General features: G+C 40.0%; 1 long non-coding RNA gene across 3 annotated transcripts in view; it reads left to right on the forward strand.

Annotated features, from left to right (window-relative positions):
• Nucleotides 1-8,613: 8,613 nt before the first annotated feature.
• Nucleotides 8,614-21,312, forward strand: part of LOC134552946 (uncharacterized) — a 73,392-nt gene continuing 60,693 nt past the window's right edge. For all 3 annotated transcript variants that reach the window (XR_010080983.1, XR_010080982.1, XR_010080981.1), the window contains exon 1: nucleotides 8,614-8,730. This is a non-coding gene — a long non-coding RNA (uncharacterized LOC134552946). The remainder of the gene's footprint in view (nucleotides 8,731-21,312) is intronic.

Raw genomic sequence — 21,312 nt, forward strand, 5'->3', positions numbered from 1 at the left:
AACCCATCTTAAAAGCCACATTTAAAGGCTTTTTAGGTAGGAAGCTGTCTTGGTTTGAAAGACAGATATCTGCTAGGAAGGAGGCAGGACCTCCCTAGAGACGGAGAATTCGAATCCCCTCCCTCCAAATTATTCTAATTTAAAAAATTAAAGGGGTTTTCAGGCAGAGGTATGGGGATAGGAATAACAGTTCTTTACTAGTATATATGACAATACAACAAACAAACAACAACTATTGCATCAATAATAAACAGAACCAAGAACCTCGAGGGCTTTCTTTCACAAAGCCCAGAGAAGTTTGATCTCGGTGCCCCTGCAGGGCTTCAAGAGGCCGAACTGGAAGGAAGGAAAGTCCCGGGCTGGTGGATGAGATGAGGAGCTCTGCGCTGGCAGCTGGAGCAGCAGGGGTGTCCCGGCAGGGCTGGGCAGGGCAGGGACACAGAGTAGCAGGGGAACCTCAAAGCTCTGAAGAAGTAGCAGCGGTGGGGGGAGGCTGGAGAAAGCGAGCTCAGGATTCCCAGGAACAGGAGCTGGTGAGGGTAGATTTCCCAGGACGAGACAGAGGCAGAGTGATGGCTGCTAACTCTTCCTGCAATGGGGCGCAGCTTGACCGTCCTCTCCAAGGCTGAGAGCAAGCAAGAGTGAGTTCTCCCCCAGCTCTGTCTTCTTGCCTTTCCCAAACCTCGTCATCTCTCCCTTCTGAGGGACACTCCCAGGGACTCAAAAACAATAGGTGTAGCCTTGCGCTGCCATGTCCCTCAAGTACTCCTTTTTGTTCTGACTAAGTAGTCATCAAGGCTTCTTGGAAACTTATGGGAAAAAGTTCTGTAAGTGAAAAAAAAACAAACAACAAAACAAATCTAACCCCCAACAGAAGCCTTAGGCCATAGCAGACAGCTGTAACCTGGAGCTGGAAAAAGCAAGAAAATGGCCTTAGGAATGTTAATGCAAATATTGGCATGAGTTCGTAGTAACTGAGAGGATTCAGGAAAGTACTAAAAGGACAAGGAGGTCTTACATAAAGAGAATCTATTGTGAGGCTACAGCATACCTACATTTTATTTGTGTGTGTGCGTATATCATGTGTATGAATGTCTGCATACACACACATATGTAAGACAATATAGATGTGTGTGAATATGTGTTTAAAATACTGTATTATTGATAATGTCAGCACCTGTAAATCCAGATATCCCTGTTCCTTCAGTCAAGGTATTCATACCTCAGAGGAGAAGCAAAATTACAAGTAATATTTTGGTGGCTTGAGTTGTAGATAAGTGCATTACACAAACAGATGCTGTTAAATCATTATACCATGCTCTACCTGTATGGCTTTTGTATGCCCTACATATTTTGCAGACACAAATAACTATTTTAGAAATTATATAAAGAGCTTTCCTGAAAATACAGGCAATAATGTCAGATCTAATTTGAATTATAGCTATTGGAAATCATGGTGCTGTTTTTCATTACTGTTATACCAATGTCCCTGACAGCCTGCAATTTACCTGGTATGAACAGCACCTCCTGAAAATATAGAGCTGTTTTGTGTGCTGAGTGCTGTTGTATTTTTGTATATCCTCCCTGTGCATGAGTGATATTTCACATTAATTCCACTGGATGGCACTGAAGGAGACAAGATTGCATGGAAATATCTCTAGAAGTTGGGGTATAATTCCAAAAATTGAGAGTGGCTTACTTTTTCATTCCATTATTGAAACAGACAAATGTGGACTCATTTTCCATCCTGATGTAATAATTTGTCATCAAAATCAGCTCTTAAACACTCCTAGCTGCAGTTCTGTGTTTTGACAGTAGCAAAATTACAGTGGAGGCAGAGTCAAGGCTTCTGAATCTGAATACCCCTTCTTCCCCAGCAAAGGTAAACACTGAAAGAAGTGGCTTTAGCCCATTCTGGATTCTTAGGTAAAGGTTTACAAAGCATCTGAAAAATTTTGACCTCTGACCTCAATGGCAATGCTGTTGATACTGTTCACATCTATCCTTATGAGCAAGTGCAAGTATTTTAGTTTCCAAGCTAATTTGAAAAAAAAAAAAACCTACATAGGAAGGCATTCAGGATTAAAAGCTTCCACCTGTTGAGGAAATGTCGTATACTGTTTCAGAGAACCTCCTGAGTTGAAACTCCATCTGCAGTCCCTACACAAGGACTCCTGTTTCTTCCTGGATAAGGAGTTTGCAATCCTGTCTGGAAGGCACACAATTACAGTCTGTCAGTCAGACCTGTAGGAATCATGGGAGTCATTTTTGACTTCACTTTTTTTTTGACCTGTTTATCTTGATGTATATGAATTTTATTTCCTTTTCTTCTCTAAAGTATCTTCTTATCTTTGTTCACATCACAGATATGCTTTTTTAGACCTTTGTTATCTCTCATCCTGCTTATGACAGGTTTTTTTTTTTTTTTCCCAGGCCTGACCTGACCTGTCAAAAAGGTCCCTTGAAACACTATTCTTGCACTTATCTCCCTGGCCTATTTCTGTGGTTCCTTTTTGTACTTACCTCTTTAGTGTATCTCCATAGATTTCGCTGTCTCTGCAAACTCTGTAGCCCTCTGAGAGTGCAGTTTGACAATTTTTTTGGCAGCTGTGCTAGCCTAAGACAGTTTTTGCTCCCAGCCATCCGTGCCTGTCTTTTTGATATGCCCACTGGTTTGCTGGCACAGTTGTTTTGTTCAGCTGTGTGATAAACCAGATTAGGAACCTGATTTGGCTGAAAAATAGCACAGGGGAGGGAGGAGAAGAGTGTTTTACAACCAGCTTATTTCTCCAGTCAAGGCTATGAAGCAGTTGGGTCTGCAGCAGGGACAAGCAGTGAGATGCAGGGTTGCAGAGCAGCCATGGCTTGTGCTCGTTTATGTAGGGCTGTTGCCAACTGTTAGGCTGTGACCTGATCCTGATGGTAAGCCAAGCTAGCTGCCTGCTGCCAACAGGGTAGTGCTGCACCCCCTTCCTTACCCCCAGCCCGGGCTCGTTCCTGTCCATTCCCTTGTGCCAACACAGGTGCTTATCTCACCCAAGTGAGCCAACTGTGGGAGCTAACCCAGCACAGAAGCACTCACTTCTTCTGAGGGCTTTCCTGGCTATTGTTTCAAGAGCCTATGGAGCCCACCCACTCAGCAGCAGCTGGGTGCTCTGTCACCTCAACTTTGGCCTCAATTGCACCACAGCACTTCACAACTTTCTTTTCCTGTCATTGCCTGTCCTCTCTCAGTCTCTATATCTACTCCATCTGCTTTCCTCATAGCTGTGTTAATGATGTCCTTTTGGTCACCTTCAACATATGGAATACACTCTCTGGAGCAATTGCTGCATCTTTCAAATCTCTCAAGATTTTCTCTTACCATGACACGTACTGTACACTGCCAGCAGATAATGCCCAGTTTAGTTGCTTGTAGGAATTTTGGGTTTCATTACTACACTTCATGTGTCCCTGTGTTAACTTGAAACTGGCATAGTCTATCAGTTTATGTGAGAAGCTAACAGGGATTAAACTGAATATTTTTTGGTTTTTTAGGGCAAAAATTCTCAATGCTGTGCCCTGGAGGAGATGTACTTCCCTAAGGTCATATATAAATATCAGAGGATTATTTTCTGTTGCTTTCACACCTTGGATCATCATTCATGCTTGTACAAATGGACATAGCATTGCTACTAAGCAGTTTACAGTAACATCTTACAGAATTGTAAATTAGTGCCCCAGAGACATGATAGCAGAGAGTCAGCACTTACATGGGCAGCTGAGCATAGAGATTTAGGGATTTCTTTTCACCTAGCTGTTTTTACAATTTGGGTTCTTTTTAGACACATGTAGAAGCATATCCTAAACATATTTCATCCTAGTATCTTGGTGTGCTAAGCATTCTTTTTTCTATTCAGTTAAATAGAAACTGTATAGAAGAACAGCAGAGAGTAAAGCAGCATATTACCTTGGATGCAATAAAGTAAAATTATCTGTGTTTACTATTTAAAAAAACAAGTAACACAAACATGGACAGGGGGCACCTCTACACTATGCAACAGAGCACAGGACTTAGCATATATTCATTGAGTTACTTGTGAAATAGGAGACAGCAGCTGTAGACTTGTGTGTGAGTGGTGTTGCACCCAAAGTGTTTAACCCTGTGATAGGTGGTGCTAATTAGGTTGGACATGGTGCTAATTAGGTTAGATACAACACTGCGGTCATGCAAATACACAGTGCCTGTGAGTGCAGCTCAGACCTGGCTGGAGGATTCTGTATGAACTGCTGCATGAGGCCATATGTGTGCATCCAGAGAGAGAAATTGTTTGCTCGTGGCCTCTTGTTCATTACACCTGTAGGGTTTAGCTTCAGTAACAGATGCATTTGCCATGTGCAGGTATCACATGTGGCTTTGTTCCAGGGTTTACCTCCTTCTTGGTAAAGACAGAAGATGCACTTTTAAATGTGTTTTTCAGGCGCTGAGTTGTTGCTGTGGAATAATGGGCATCCAACATAGCTGCTTCTTAAAACTGTTCTGTTTCACTTCTTAATTAAGGTAGTAAGTACTGAGAAGAGCAGGAAAGAAGGGGATGGTAATTTTTTCAGTCTCTAGAAGTTTATAGTAATTGTGCATACCTGCTGCAAGGTCATGGAGGCAGACAGCAGTATGACAAAGAGCCAAGCACATTCTCCTCCAGTACATTTATCAGCAGACCTGCCTTCCCCCTTCAGTGAGACAAAGCAGTGCTTCAGATTGGAGATATGATCATGATTACAACATAAATCCTGTGTCTATGTAACTGGATGTCAAATATATCCCCAAAACACTGACTGTAGAATTGCTGTCTTTTTAAATAACTGTTTAATATAACTATAAACATAGCATTCTTTCAAAATTTCAAGTTCAAGTTGTTGTCTGTAGGAAAGTTAGTGTTTATTAGTAAGAACAAAGTAAGCTGAAGGAGCATTGTTCAAGAGGTGGTGTTCAGAATGACCTGTGAATTAAAAGGTATTACTAGATCTTTCTCCTTTTTTTTTGTATTTTTAAAGGATCTCAAGTAGTCATTCTGGCAACTTCTCTCTGTTGTTTCATTTCCGTTTGACAGACAGATGAGGCAGAGGTTTGATTAGAATGTCGTGAGCCAACAGTAATAACTGGGAAAGACTAGTGAAAATATGGGCCCTGTCTGTAAGGAAATGGGACATGTGGTTATCCAGTACATAGAGAAAGCTGAGGTATGCAAAAGCTTTTTTGCCTCAGTCTTCACTGACAGGTGCTCCAGCCACAATGCCCAAGTTAGAGAACGCAAAGGCAGGGACTGGGAGAAGGAAGAAGATCAAGTTCTGCTCTGGGAGAAGATCAGGTTTTGAGAACCTGAAGGTGCCCAAGTTCATGGGACCAGAAGAGATCCGCAGGTCCCATGAACTTGGGCACCTTCCCTTGGGTCCACAGAGGGAAGTGGCAGAGAAAGTGGATAAGCCACTATCCATTGCATGGATTGAGGAGAAGGACTTGGGGGTGTGGGTGGATGAGAAGATTGACATGAGCTGACAAATGTGCACTGGCAGCCCAGAAAGCCAAACATGTCCTGGGCTGCATCAAAGCAGCATGGCCAGCAGAGTGAGGGAGGGTATTCTGCCCCTCTGCTCTGCTCTCATGAGACATCACTTGGAATGCTGCATCCAGGTCTCTGGGGGCCTCTGCATAAGAAGGAATAGACCTGTTGGTGTGAGTCCAGAGGTGAGCAGGATGATCAGAGGGGCTGGAGCACCTCTCCTAAGAGGAAAGACTAAGAAAACTGGGTTTGTTCAGACTGGAGAAAAAAAGGCTCTGGGGAGACCTGATTGTGGGCTTTACCACTTAGAGGGGAGCTGCAAGAGAGCTGGAGAGGGAATTTTCACAAGGGCATGTAGTGATAGGACAAGGGGGAATGGCTTTGAACTGAAAGGGATTAGGTTTAGATTGGATATTAGGAAAAAGTTCCTTACTGTGAGCGTGGTAAGGCACTGAAAAATGTTGCTTTAAGCAGTTGTAGATGCTCCATCCCTGGAGGTGTTCAAGATCAAGTTGGATGAGGCTCTGAGAAATCTGGTCTAGTGAAAGGTGTCCCTGCCCGTGGCACGTGGGCTGGAACTTGCTGATCTTCAAGGACCCTTCCAACCCAAACAGTGCTACAATCTATGATATCTGACCCTTGGCAAGTCAGCAAGCAACTATACTGCATAATATACTTGGACATAATGGATTAAGATAGGACACTTGTGAAATTATGAAAATTATGAGAATTCATAGCTTTTTGATATTGATATGGTTGTTCCTGGCACTTTGTAAATTGTATAATGTCACAGAGAGGGATCCAGTTCCCTGAAGATTTGTGCAATCATTGTAAACTTTATAATGTCACCAACCAATTTTTTCTTATTCAAGGTATGGCAGTGATAGTGACCACTTCATAGCAGGAACATAGATTTTAAAAAATAATATTGCTTAGAAAAAGGCACACACAGAGTAAGTAATCAAAAGCTGGATATTTAATTTTTTTTATTCTTTTTGATGTTATCTTCAATTAGGAGTATTTTTCCACTGTGCCTGCCAGAAAAATATATGCATGCACAGCTAGATATCTCTGACTTTTAAAGTCATGGCACTTGGCAAAATGCTTTTAAAGAGAGAAACACAAAAGCCAACATTATCCATGAAAACTACGTAAATATTTATAAGCAGTATATGTTTGATTTCTGTTCTTAAAAAAAAATTATTCATTTAAAAAATCCATCTGCTGCTACCAGATGATAAATATTTAAATCAAATTTGTGCCTGGGATACAAGGGCACTATTTTTTCCAGAAGGGACATTATAAATTTGATACTGTAGACCCAGCCTCAGTTCCCCAGCTCAAACAGCATAGCAAACCCTTTGTTGGGGTACATTTATAGACTTGTATGAAAAAGCTTCCTGTCTGGTAGGCTGTAAACAAGTGATCATTTTGCCTAATCTCTTTCAGGAGATTTCCTAGAGGCTGGACTGGAATATGTCTCCTGGGAACATACCTCGTTTTGCCTGAAAGACTCCAAGTAATGGTGACTTACCACCTCCTTGGGTAAGTTGTTTCAATGTCTAGCTACCCTCACTGCTAAGAAATTGCATAATTTCAATCCTGCATTTGTCTGACTCCAGTTTCCATTCATTATATCTTGTCATGTTTCTGTCTGCAAGACTGAAAAGCTCACCCTACAATCAAGTACCTTTTCCATGTGTGTATATGGGTACAGTGATCCAGACACCACTCTTGTCTGACAGATTTAATAGATGTCTTAAACCATATACCTTAGGTCTTATTTTTCAACCTCTGGATCATTTTTTCTGACTTCTGTTTCTTTTTTTTCTTGTGCTTATATATCCTCCTTGAATCATAGGCACTGCTTTTTCTGATGCTGTGTGTAGAGCAAGGTCACATCCTAATAGTTACTCCCTTTTTTCATCCAGAGGATAATCAGTTATTATGTATTACAGCTGGCATTTGCTGATACATTGCACGTGTCAGGAGCTTGGTAGATAAGGTCCCTCGAACTTCCCTCGAAGTGTCAGTGGAGGTCTGACACTTGCATTCTCCATGTGTGTTCATACTACCTAATGCATGCTCTGAATTAAAGGAGCAATGTCCATCAGGTCTTCTGCATACAGTGTCCCTTTTCTCTACTTGGTCAGTCCATAAATCCCACTAATACATAGAAATTGTAACTCCTCTTTGCTAAATAAAAAGGGAAAGGCTACGTTGTGAGGAGTTAATTTTGTTCTTCCTGTGGGAGAGGTGCTACATTAGGAAAATAACTATTCTATTGCTGTGCTCAGAGTAGAAGAAATAAGAGAGAAATAAGGGTGAAGAAGCACTGAGAGAACACAGTGGCAGACTTCTGTGAAAGCTCAGCTTCTGTGAAAGCTCTGAGTGGCTGTTTTCCTAGGCAGCGGGGGAGTGGAAATAGCACCCAGTTAGGAGTTTTATCCAGGAAAAGCTGAGATTTAACAGAGCTGGCTGGCTTGTATCTGGACACATACAAAACTGGTAAGAAAGACATTGTCATTAATAGCTTGTGCAAGTTTGAAATGCACTTATTTGTTTATCTTATTTGGCAATGTACAAAAACTGCTCTGAGTACAGGTGTATGACTTTCATTCCCATGGTAGAGAATAATAAAATCACAGAAATGTTTTTTGGGAAGGATATGTGCAAATCATCTAGTCCAGCTCTGTGCTTGATGCAGGCTTAGGAACATTCACTTAGGAATAGACCTCCTTGGAAAATCTGAAAATTTTGTCCACAGACAAGTTTGTCCATTTTGTCCAACTCCTTATCTACCACACCTTTTTCTTATTCTGCTATCAGACAGGCAAATCTTATTCAGCTCTAACATGAACTCAATCAGGGAACACCGTAATCAGGAAGAAGAAAACCTGCTCTTTTACTTCTCCAGATTTCTTGAGTTTAATTAGGCATTGATCCTGTCTAACGTAGGCTGTGTGACTGTGGATGCTGGCACACAAATGGTACAAGTGTGGATAGGAGCATTCAAGGGGAACTGCTTATGCAGCACAGCTTTGTAATGTAACCACAATGCTTGCAGTTTGCCAGTGCAAAAAAAAAGTGAGATCATTCTGCTTCTCCCCCTCCTCCTTGGCCATGCATTTCCTTTTTTCTGGTGGCCATGGCAAGCTGAACTAGAAGAAAACAAACCTCACCATAAAAAGTAAGTAATTACTGAATAGTTTATTGAATAGCAGTGCCAGTTGGGACAGACTTGTATGGAGCTGCTCTTTTCAGTGGCAGCTGGCCATTTAGTTGGCTTTGCTGCAATGAGAAATTTCATCTCTGAAGTGCAGTCCCATAGCAGTTTATACTTATCTAAGTCAGAGCTATCATGGTCTGTCCTGGTATTTTTGCAGCTGAGCAGGAGGCTGGTCCAGGGAGCTTTGCAGCCAAGAACTAAGCTTGAACTAAACCCACAAAAATCCTGCTTGTTCTCCAATGATTTCAGGGAGTTGATGTTTCTGAAATATTTTATACAGTGAGTTTTAAACCTGTTACCTGTCCTGATGCTGGTGTGCTGGTACACGTGGTAAGAAAGGGAAGGGAGAAAGGCTGGATTGGGAATCTGTGCCCTCAGACATGCACAATGTCCATGATTTCATTTGTTAGTTTCCTGAAGCATGTGATTGATGTGAATTTTTGTGTTCACAGTAGGTCTTAAGATTATTGTAAGATGATGAAAGAGACCTGTCTTGTATGGAAACATGCAGGGTCAATATTCTGTGGATCATTCTGGACTCAGTGATTATTGAATGACGGCTTTTGTTTGCAGAGACTGACTCAGTGACCCAGAGGGTCTCTTCCAGTCCTACATTTTTAGCTGTACCCTTGCTAAGAGTACCCTAGTGTTAAAACTGTTCAGAACTGATTTTTCTCAATCTGACATTAGTTAGCTACTTTCTAATTTGTTGCATTTGGTACTATTCCATCCTTCACTGCTGTATTATTTTAACAGCAGAGTGAGAGAGAAAGAAAGATAACATTTTTGCTCTTAGTTGTTCTAAAGATTTTCCCCAAATGCAGCCATTAGAGACCAGCTGCAGACAAAACAGCACAGGCAGTTGATTTTTCAACAATGTTAGATTCTGAGCTTCTGTCTGCAGTAATTAATTAGCTTCATTGCTGAGCTGACTCCCTGCGGGACTGCATGATCATTAGTGCCAAAGCCAGGAAGGGAGCACGAACTCCCAAACCCCTGAGAAACTACTGCAGCAAATCTTGTCATCTATAGAGCATTTCAAGAACATTTCAAGTGACACTGGTAGAAAAGATTCACTTTCTTATGTGTATGAGGGTCTTGCTCAGATTCAGTTAGACTGATGACTGGGACCAGGAAAATCTACTTCCTGGGCAAGATTTTGTCAAAGGCTATCTAAAACCCAAAGGGTTGCTCTCAACTAATTCATCTTAATTTTGCTGATATGTAGAGAGAATTACAGAAGACTTGAGAGGCACCAGGGTACAAATCAATGGTGATGTACAGTACTGGGGCTGCTGTGCCAAAAGCCAGCCCAGAACCAAGTATCTGTCAGCTGAAAGTCAAACTTGGATCCAGCAGAGATACAAATGAATCCAAACATGCCAAAATGAAAGTGCTGGCATGAAATTACACAACTTTCTTCAGGTGCAGAAAACCAGCAGACACTGAGATTATTTACAAATCACTTCTATGAAATACTTTTTGTAGGCTTGGGATGCAATGTAATATAGTTTAATCTCTTCTCTCATCCCCCATGCTTTTTTCAGAAGAGAACAAGAAATTTAATCCAAACAAAGGATTAAGAAATTTCAATAACTGGACTACTGCCATTATTGAAACAATGGGCCAGCTCTTTAAATGCTTGTTCTTGACTGAATTGAAGTCAATGACTACATCAGAGGGAGCAGAACTGGAATGCAGAAAAGAGGAAATGAAATGTTTAGAAGAGATACACAATTATTTTACCTATTATGTACTTCTAGCAGTGCATCATATAAACAAAGCAGCTCTGAGAAAGGATCTCTCTTCACTGGAGAATAAAGTTAGGGATAACTTTTGAGAGATGGACAGAGGAAAGAGAAATGAGATTTAATATAGATAAATGTAAGGTAATACACCTGGGAAGAAATAATAATCATTCTATGTACAAAATCAGGAGTTGCTCTTTAGAAAACAATAATAGAGAGGAAGGCCTGGGAGCAGTGGTTTATAATTAATTACTGCAGACAGGAACTCAAAACCTAACACTGGGGCAAAAATCAAATACATTCTTATTCTGGGCCAGCACCAGAGGTTTATTTCTACAGTGAGTGCACAGAGATCAGGGAGCTGGCAGCAACACAAGCAAAATATTAAACTTATGATGTTATTATGTTATGTTATGATGTTATTAATTCTATTTATAAGCTAGAGACTTGACTGCTGATACCCAAGCTTGTGGTTTTCTATTTCCTGAATACAGTGAAACAATAAAACATGTCCAAGATAAAAACTCCTGATGAGTTTGTAGAAGGGTACTTCTTTTTCCTTGTCCTCATATTTAAATGCAGAACTGGGCTTAAAAATTATGAGATTTAACCCAGACAAGATTGTGGAAGCAAACTCCCTTTCCTAAGGAAAAACATTACATTTGAAAGCAGTATAGAGATCATTAAAACAATGTAACAATTCCATAACTCAGTGAAAGGGAATCTGTTGGCAAGAAATGAAGGCCAAATGTAGAGCTATGCTATTATTTAGGTAAGAAATGTTGGTCAGTAAATGCATTTAGCAGGTAGAAAACACAGATACTACAAGTAACTGTGTTCCACTAAAGAGCAGATGAAACATTACTGTGCTGAGAAGACAGTGTCATGTGAAATCCTGCCAGACAGCCCAGACGGAGTGCCATAAAGAGCTGTCTGATTGCAAGACCTGATGGCTTCGTACTTAGAAGTTCACAGACTTGCAGATCAGAATGAAACTGAAATTGATTCTAGTCCTTGACAAGGAAAGGAGGAAAACCCTGACAAGGTATAGTACATAGAGTATTAAAGATTTACAGGACTATTTCATCTTACTAGTGCTGTGAGCTAGTATCACAGGGTAATCCTGACTTTGGTTCCTTGCAGGCCATACTAGAAAAATGGCACCTCTCCCCACTAAAAAGCAGCCTTAGGGTGGTATCATTTCTTCCCAGGTTGGGTACAGCTTGGGCTCACACCACTACACTGTATGCAAGCACAGAAAGAGGCATTTATTATTCCACAGGCAACTTTTCCTCCTCCTGGGAAAATAATGGTGGATCATTGCTTGGATCCCTATATTTCAAAAAGCTTTGTTTTTGTTTTTGTTTTTTTCAAATAAGTCCAAAACCAAGTAAATATTTTTTTTAAATACGAAAAAGAGAAAAACCCCAAAAATATAAAAGCTCTCAAAACTGACATTTCATCTTCTCTTGAGAAGGCAGATAAAGCTACATAATTAGTCAGGGAAGGATCACTCCCTTTCTCCCCACAGCCTCCAGAGGATAAATTCCAGATAAGCCTTTCAGAGACTGCAGAGCTCCAACTGCAGAGGGTTTTAGTCTGTGAAAGACATTTGGAGCACATAATAATTAGCAGCTCACAGCTAAATTTTGCTAGCTGTCATAGTATTTGTTGCTATCACTGCATGAAAGTATTCTTGTAGGTCTCCTGAGTCTTCCTAAATGTATGCTGTAGTCTGATTTGTCCACACGGAACTTTTTAATAGAAAATTTGGTCACTGTACAACACTTAAAGGCTTACAGCAAATCCCTTTTCCATGGCAGAACACCACCTAGACCGAATGAGAAAATAAATGTTCTTTTCTTGGACAAAGCAGGAACTCCTTTACACTTTATACTATATCCAGCCCTTACAATCCAGGGGGATTCAGTTTGATGGGAGAATCAATGGGTAGTCTGCTAATCCAAATCCACATCTTCTTTGTATCCCCAAATCAGTACTCAAGAGTTCTGGCAAAAGACAGGCCTTTCTTACGACTGCCCTTCATCTCTGCTTGCTCACAGTTTTTAAATCCCAGTGGGAAAACTGTAGAGACACTGGCAGAAAGACAGTAAATATATTGCAATTCCTTTAAACTTGATTGAGATTAAAACCTCTGTTTTAAGAAGGCAAATACCAAAAACTGTCCGGGTTACCTTAAATTCATTATGTCCTTAAGTGTTTCAGGACAGATACTGTTTTTGAGATAGTCTTCATTACTGCTGCTTTCCAGACTGCAGCCTCAGATTTGTGTAAATTTCTTACAAGTATTTCTAACTTTTAATTACTGTTCACTTAATGGTAGACACACTTGTGCAATGTCTTTTCTCATCCAAAACAGCTGCTCAAGTTGTTAATCTGTGGGCTGTGCTTTGTTTTCAACAGCTGATGTCTGTCCTGTTACTGCTTTTCATCTTTTTCAGGTATGCTTGGCTTGCCTTCTCAGCTCCCATGGTCTCTTTACCCCCCAAGAAAGCCAGCTGTTGGGAGCTATATGCATAACATATATGCACTTAACAATGCTTTAATTGTCTTTCAATACAATTGCAGAGATCATTTTCTCGGCTTATTGCCTCAGTCATGTCACTCCTCTTTTTTTGCACAATGCCATTGGCTCCCTTTCTTCACTGCTGAAATACAAATGACTTCTTTTTACTTTTCAAGCCATGTCTAATCTACATCACCAAGAAGTATCCCTCACTGCCATTATACAAACGATACCAGTTTTTAAGGCAGTCTTGTAAATTCACTTTCATGCTTTTACCCATGCTGCTGATTATGCATAGCACAAAATCCATGTAATACCTCTAAACCCTTCTTTCTCTGCTTTTTCTAGCATCAAGTCTCTGCTTCCAGCTTTGCCAGAGTCCGAGCATAGCTACATAACACTTTTGCTAGAGATGCTTTTTCATATGAACCAGTTACAACCTCTTTCTTCTCATCTTCTCTCTACAAGGCACTTCAGAGGCAAAACAGTTTGTTGTTTTTATGCCTGTTCAGTGCAAGCTACAGTGAGGGTGGGTTTAGGTGTAATTATAAGAACAGTATTAACAACAAAAAAAAGTAAACCAAGTTATTTATCTCGTTTCTAAGTCTGTAAGATACTTCCAGGAAGTAGTTCTGACATAGGCTGTTTAATTTGCTATACCAAAGTTGCTTAAGTCTGTGGCTTTCAGGAATAACTTTGCCGCAGGGACTAAGAGAGAAGGAGGGGGACTGGAACTGTGCCTTTTCTGACAGATGCCTGTTACTGGCTCAGTAGAATTACCAGAATGCACCCTGAGGGGCTGTAGTCACTGTGTTTGATTCTCTCAGTGAGAACCACACTCAGCATGGTGCAATGGGGGCACGGTGGTGTGTTTTACAGGTCCCTGACCAGATCATAGTCAGACTCACGCGCAGTGCTGACTGGACAAACATCTGGCCACATTTCTTTTAGCATGGAACTACAAGTGGTTCTGCAAATTTTTTTTTATATAGACCTAACAGAAAATGGCATTTCCCCCCCTCTTTCTGTTCCTTTTGGAAATGCTGTTATTTTATCATCTCATATGTAGATAAAGTGAATATTATGTTGTAAATTACACTTTTCAAAAGCCAATTAAAAGGTTAAAGACTGGAGCAGAATTTAGAATAATAGTCAGGGTATGCGATTTAAGATACTTAGAGACTTAAGATATCACTGAGAGATGGACAACAAGCTAGAGAAATGAGCTCCACACACTTTCAGTATTTAGCAGCTAGAAGATCACATTTTCATTCATGACCACAAAGTGTCTGTTTTATTCAGGAAAAATGAGTCTTGTCAAATAGCTTTGATATCATTCTCTGGCAAGTTTACAAGTACATGTGATAAAGATGACTCTATTGACATAGTACACTAGTTTATGTAGGGCATTTGTTTTATTCTGTGTGGCAGCCTAGGTAAAAGAGATGTATGGGAAGCAAAATAATTAAAAACTGTTTTCCTATATAGTTGTTTTCTATGTCACAGCTCCCTGCAATATGCCTGCCTCATTTCTGGGTTTTTACTTTATTGCTTTATATTGCCTCTAGTTTAAAAATTGCCAGTCTTTGTGTAATGTGTAACATTGTGAAGTATACCAAATATCTTCAGCATACCAGACAATGGGCACAGGAACCAAAGCAGTTTGTCAAGGACCTGTCCTTTTCTAGTTACACCTCAAAACTCAAAGGTAGTCATGTCTTCTCTGTTTTATAAAATAAGTATTACCAGGTTCCTAATTGAATGAATGAGTGATGTAATCATGCAATAAAGCTCATGGACTGCTGAGCCCAGTGCAGGGCATGACTCCATCCAGTGCACAGTGGATAAATATACCTTTAAAAATATCCAGCTATCATTTTCATGCTGTTGGACTAATCACAAGAGAATCTGTGGACTGAATAGTGAAAGGGTGAAAACTGCTCTCAAAGCCCTAGTAAGAGTGACCCCTCAGTAGTGTGAACACGTATGCCAGATGAGAAGAGAGAGCTTCAGTTCCCCTGTGGTCTTGATGAGTCTCTGATGCCATTCACTGATACTAAGTTATACAAGGTTTAATCTCAGCGATGTCAGTACAATTCTCAGCACAATTCTCAGCAGATGTCTTAGTAATTTCTCCATGCAAGCAGTGAAAGATAAACCCATTTTTTCCTAGCACTCAGGACAAATAACACTGATAATAAAATGCCACTTTACTTGTCTAGTAGTTTGGCTAATTAAGGTGATGGGCCATGAAGTTTCAGATATTTATGCTTTTAAAAGGTGGGGTATACACCCAGTAATCACCTATAGATGGCTGACTCTAGTATTCAGGAAGATTTGATTCCCAAGCTGCAAACCCTATTATTCATCTGGGTATTAAGTGTTGATTCTACCAGGTATATGGTGAAAAAGCCTTTGATTTAAGTAATTCAAATAACATACACACTCTATGAATAAATCACACAGAAAAATCTCTGACTACAGGCAAGGAAGGCTCTCTCTTTTTTTATCTGAAAAAGTCTCAAAGGCTACACATTATTGTCTTTTTAGTCATGAACGTGTAGAGATCTGGGGCACTGAATATTTGGTTAGTGAGCGTAGGAAACAAGGCAGTAGAGAAATTACTTTTTATAAGATTTGTTCAACTGACAGCAGTCAAAACCTTTCATTTTCTTCAAAAATATATTTTGATTGTGACAATATTGTAAGAAGACAGGCATTAGGTATTTAGCTTTATTAAACTAAAAATGGTGCAATTTGCAATGAGGGAGACAAAATTAAATACCCTTTTTAGTGGCTTGTGATAATCTGATATATTATAAAGTAACAAGTGAAACCTGAATTGTGTTTAAGAAGGTTTCTTAACCTATGAATAAGTCTGTAACAAGTGACTAGTGTTAACAGAGCTTTTAAGTGAAGGCTTTACTGTTATAGGCTTGTCTGACTTCGATAACAAACTCTTTTAGTATTTCAGCCCATAAATCCTGAACAGAAAGATATTATTCTCTTGTGTCTCTGACAAACTAAAAGAGAATCTTTGTTTGCGGAGCTCCCCAGAGTTAACACAGTACTAGTTAATGATGTCGCTGTGGTAATTACTTCCTAGGGTCTGTCAGTCAGTCAGTTTTAATGTATGCAGAATGGGCTGCATAAATTTTGTGCAACATTACTATTTTACCTGCTCCTTGTCTACCAACCTGTCCATAACATGTTCTGAATATATGGACAAATTTATCATAGAATCATAGAATCCTAGAATAGTTTGGGTCACAAGGGACCTTAAAGGGCATTTAGTTCCGACCCCCCTGTCATGGGCAGGAGCACTTTCCAGTAGACCAGGTTGCTCCAAACCTCATCAGCCTGACCTTGAACACTTCCAGGAATGGGGCATCTGCAATTGCTCAGGGCAGCCTGTTCCAGTGTCTCACCACCCTCACAGTAAAGATAATTTTTCTAATATCTAATCTAAATTTACTCTCTCTCTGTTTAAAGCCATTCCCCCATGTTATTACATGCCCATATAAAAGGTCCCTGGCTTTCTTGTAGGCCCCCTTCAGATATTGGAAGGCTGCAAGTAGGTGTCCCCAGAGCCTTCTTTTCTCCAGGCTCAAGAATCTCAATTCTCTCAGCCTTTCCATGTAGGAGATGTGCTCCATTCCTCTGATCATCTTGGCATCTCTCTTCTGGACTCACTCCAACAGGTTTATGTCATTCCGATGCTGGGGATCCCAGGGCTGGATGCAGCATTCCAGGTCTTGGCATCTCACCAGAGCAGAGGAGAGGGGCAGAATCACCTCTCCCACTCTGCTGGCCATGCTGCTTTTGATGCAGCCCAGGACACGTTTGGCTTTCTGGGCTATGAGTGCCATTGCCTGCTCATATCCAGCTTCTCATCCACCAACATCCCCAAGTCCCTCTTGGCAGGGCTTCTCTTGATCCCTTCATCCTCCAGATATCAGGGATGTTTTGATATCAGGGATTGCCCCAATCCAGGCACACCACCTTGTACTTGGTCTTGTAAACCTTATGAGATTTCCAATGAGATTTCCATGGCCCGGCTTCTGGAGCTTGTCCTACTTTCTCTGGATGCCATCCCATCCTTCAGGTGTGTCAACTGTGCCACTCAGCTTGGGAGGATCTGCAAATTTGCTGAGAGTGAACTTGATCCCTTCATTTACATCATTAATGAAGATATTAAGTAGCACTAGTCCCAGTATGGACACCTGAGGGACTCCTGTGGCCATCCAACTAATTCCTAATCCACCCATCAAATCCCTCTCTCTCAAATTTAAAGGGAATGATGTTGTGAGGGGTCCTATAAAAGGACAGAGGTGAGGCTGACAGATTGGTGATTCCCAGGGTCCTTCTTTCTACCCTTTCTAAAGATGGGCAGTATTATTTCCCTTTTTCCAGTCACCTGGAAGTTCAACTGACTGCCATGACCTTTCAAGTGTCATGGAAAGTACCTTGGCAACTACATCAGCCAATTCCCTCAGGACTCTGGGGTGTACCTCATTGGGTCCCACGTTTAGAAATTGCACATCGTGGGCTGCGTCTTGCCATGCTCACAGGTAGGGGACATGGTGGACGAAAATGTCCATGAAATGACAGCTGTGTATTTTTAAAAGTGCTTTTATCCACTGTGAACTTGATTTAGCCCAGTCCTAAATTAGAAGTCCATGAGATTTATATTGTGGTTGCATCACTGGTTCATATGTACTTTTTTCAAACAATATCATCTAATAATACCTATTTTATAAGATAAGGAGAAGGCAGGTCTAATCTTGCAGTTTTTAGGTGTAATTAGACAGGGACAAATCCTTGATTAAATTCTATGGTTCCTATACCTATTCTGAATACCACGAGATATTAGAATTGATGCAAAGATTGGACTTTTTAAAAACATGAGTTCATTGAGTATGTTTGCCAGTGTTTGTAAAGGACTCTGGCACTCAGTTGGAGTGCTGACATTGGTTTCAATTAGTGTGTGATGAGTCCCTTTTTTGTTGAAAGCATCATGTTTAAAGGTATAAATAGGCAAAGCAACTGGCTAATAAGATATAAAGTGAAAAAAATCAGTTTTAATATGTTTGTAGGAGCTAGGTCATGACTTTTTTCAGCACAACAGTTGGAGTCACAGCTTGGAGAAACTTGAGAACATCTGTTATTTCTGTTGAAAAATACAAGTACATTGAGTAACTCACACCTTTGAAATTCTTTCCGAGGGGTGGAAGACAACTCCTCCCCAACACAAAGCTGATTTGCTCAGGATTTGGAGAACATTTGACTAGTTCATCCTTTAGGTCTCTCATAATTCAGACACAAATGTTCTTTGGAGGGGCACTTTGAGAAGGTTTTTTGCCTGTGAGGTTAGTTGATTCCAGAAGGAAGGGCTAAAATTTCTTATACATTTGCAATACATAGAAGTCAATTTTACACGTAAGCTTCTTTAGTTTGTAAAATACATGAAGTTGCTGTCTTAAAGAAAACAAAACAAAACAGAAGAAATCTAGTTACTATTGATCTGTGATCCAATACTTAATTTCTTTTGTACATGCTGTATTTTTCTAATAGATTTTTGGAAATCTCTGCTTCTGTAGCAAGTCCTGGGGACAAGGAAAAAATCAGGGAAGCTGAAAACATTTCTTATCATCAACATACCTATACAATATACATACATGTTATGCTCCTGGGAATATGCATCACAACACATGATTGATTTTTTTTAAAAACCGTGTGAAAATGTGTGCTCTGTGCCAGCATACACAAAGGACTCAATGTTTTACTCACATATTCCATTGACCCTTTAACTAGCATCAGCCAAGAGGCCTGTTTTGTGGGCTCATGAAAAAGGTCTGAGTGACAACCATTTGAGAATGAAGATCCCTGGACAGGCTGTACCCAGACTGCCAAGAAGAGCATATTACTTTTCATTGCAGACATACTAGGTTGCCTAGCAGTCAGTGTCTGGTAAATAAAGGAGGGAACAGAGAGAAGGTGGCAGAAATGTGGAAAGAGGTGTAGTAGAGGTAAGAGCATGGAGCCTAGAAAGGTATCTTTGGGTGTGAAAGGAGGTGAGAGTAGGAAATAGAAAACCATAATAAGGCTGTGGACTGGAAGCAAATAATGAGACATCTATGAGAGAAACTGTTCTGTGGCCTATTCCCATTTTCATCTCTATACTAGGTGTCTGTTTAGGTGATGTCTCCCATGACATATGGATTTTCCTGAAAGTACTGTATAATGTAATAGTTTTGGCAGATGGAAAGCTGCAATTCTCCTTGGGAAAACTAATCCATTGAATAGAATGTGGTAGCTGAACAATAACTCCCCAGAAACTCTACAAAAATTCACCCAGGAAAAGTTTAGTTATAGATTAACCCCAGATAAGGGGATTGATTGGTTAGGCCAACTAACTAAACATCAATTCAGTTTAACTCAGCATAATAGATTTTGTTCTACTTTTCCTAACAAAATAGAAATAGTTTAGGAAAACTGTGTTTTCGGCACTATGTTTTCCAGGGGAAAAAGAAAGCAAAATATTTTGTAGGACCTTCCCAACTTCCTCTAAATCAAACAATATTCTATGTAATTTAGATTAGGGTTAGTACAAATGAGAAAATGAGAGATAACTTAGGGTTTTATCTATTTTCCATGTTGGTTTTTTCCTTTTGTACCTTCTGTTTCTTTAGTGTAGCTTAGTGAATTTTCCTGTTGATTCTAATTTCTTCTACATGTGCAGCATCTGGTTATCTGTCTCATGCAACAATCCATATTTCTCTCTCACATATTCTTGATGCTTTTTCCTTACTATCTTCCTATGCCTCCCTGTGATGCCTTGTTAGTTCTCCTCATTTTTCTATTTTTTTTTTCTCTTAATTTCTCTGCATTTCTCTTTCCTCTTCATCAAATCAACCAAAAGGACTCTCTCATGTGTTTTTCTACTGTTATTTTAAACTGCAATTCCAGCCTGACATTAACGTCTTATTTTGTGTCCTTCAGAATCACATACTGAGTTTTCTCTCACATTATTAGAAAACAGGTCCTTCAGTTTCCTTCCCTCTTCACTCAGCACAGCCATGATTTTATTTTTCTAGATCAAGGTTCCTCAGTTATTTTTCTTCCAGCTTCAACTTTGCTCATAGGAGGAAGACCAAGATAGTAGTTTTGTCTCTTGGATGGCATTCCTCTCTAAATGAGTAAGGTAATGTTCTTGATGGTGTTTAGTCATTAACAGACAGTTTGCTTTGCAAATATTTGTCAATAATTTAGTTAAACAGTAACGAAAAGTAAACTGCATGATTGCAAATCGAAAATTCCTTCTCCTGCAGTGCTTTAAGTGGTTTAGGCCATACATAAAAGGGAATTTCAAGTTACTGAGTAAAATATTTATAAAAGGGCTTTTTAGGATGAATATGTGTATATGGTGCAAGAACAATCACAAAAAATTTTCCTATTAGAAAGTACATGCAAAAACTAGCAGATAAAATTTACATCTTATTAATGCTTTAAAATATATTAAAATAAACTGAAAGAATACACACATTAAACTTTAGAGAGTACAAAGCTTATTTTTCCCCAGAGAAGGAGAAATCATGGCCAGAGTACAAGAGCAGAGATAATTAGAGATTTGTTTCTTCTCTACCTCCCAAGGTAAGGCTTAATCCTACAGTAATCTCTTTATTGAGAGCCAAGTGTTAGTCAAGGAGCCTGCTGCACAGATTTGAAACTAGCATTTAGTTAGATATTTTCAGTATCTGGGAAGCAGCTATCCTATGAATTTATAGTCTGCATTGTTTTTTATTTAGTCCTGCACTGTAATGCACTGTCACGGATTCATTATATACTTGCCAGCTTATATGAAGATACAGAGTGAGGCTCCCAGTCAGACCAGTAAACCTCCAGAGCCTTTCTGTCCTTTAGCATGGGAAGGGAGTTGGGCACACAATGGCTGGCACACTCTGGGAATGAGCATAAACCGATTATCTCAGAACAGTTCTGCCTTTGAGCATTTCAGCCTTGTGTTTCCCATTGTCCAGCTTGCTTTAAGGATAAATGCCCAACAAATTTGGGGTTCACTGCAGTGGGGTAGATATTAAGCAAATTTGTTTTCTGTCTTTTTAGTTTCCAAACTGTGATTTGGAGCCTTGTTGTAAATTGGTCGGCTCTTTTACTTCCCAAGCGAGGTGAGAAAAGAGAACCATAGCAAAAAGAGAAATATACATGCTGAGGCAAAGTTTTGGGGTTTTTGTTAAAGGCTCAAAGGAT

The sequence above is a fragment of the Prinia subflava genome, chromosome 7, assembly GCF_021018805.1.
Source record: "Prinia subflava isolate CZ2003 ecotype Zambia chromosome 7, Cam_Psub_1.2, whole genome shotgun sequence".
Classification (NCBI taxonomy): Eukaryota; Metazoa; Chordata; class Aves; order Passeriformes; family Cisticolidae; genus Prinia; species Prinia subflava.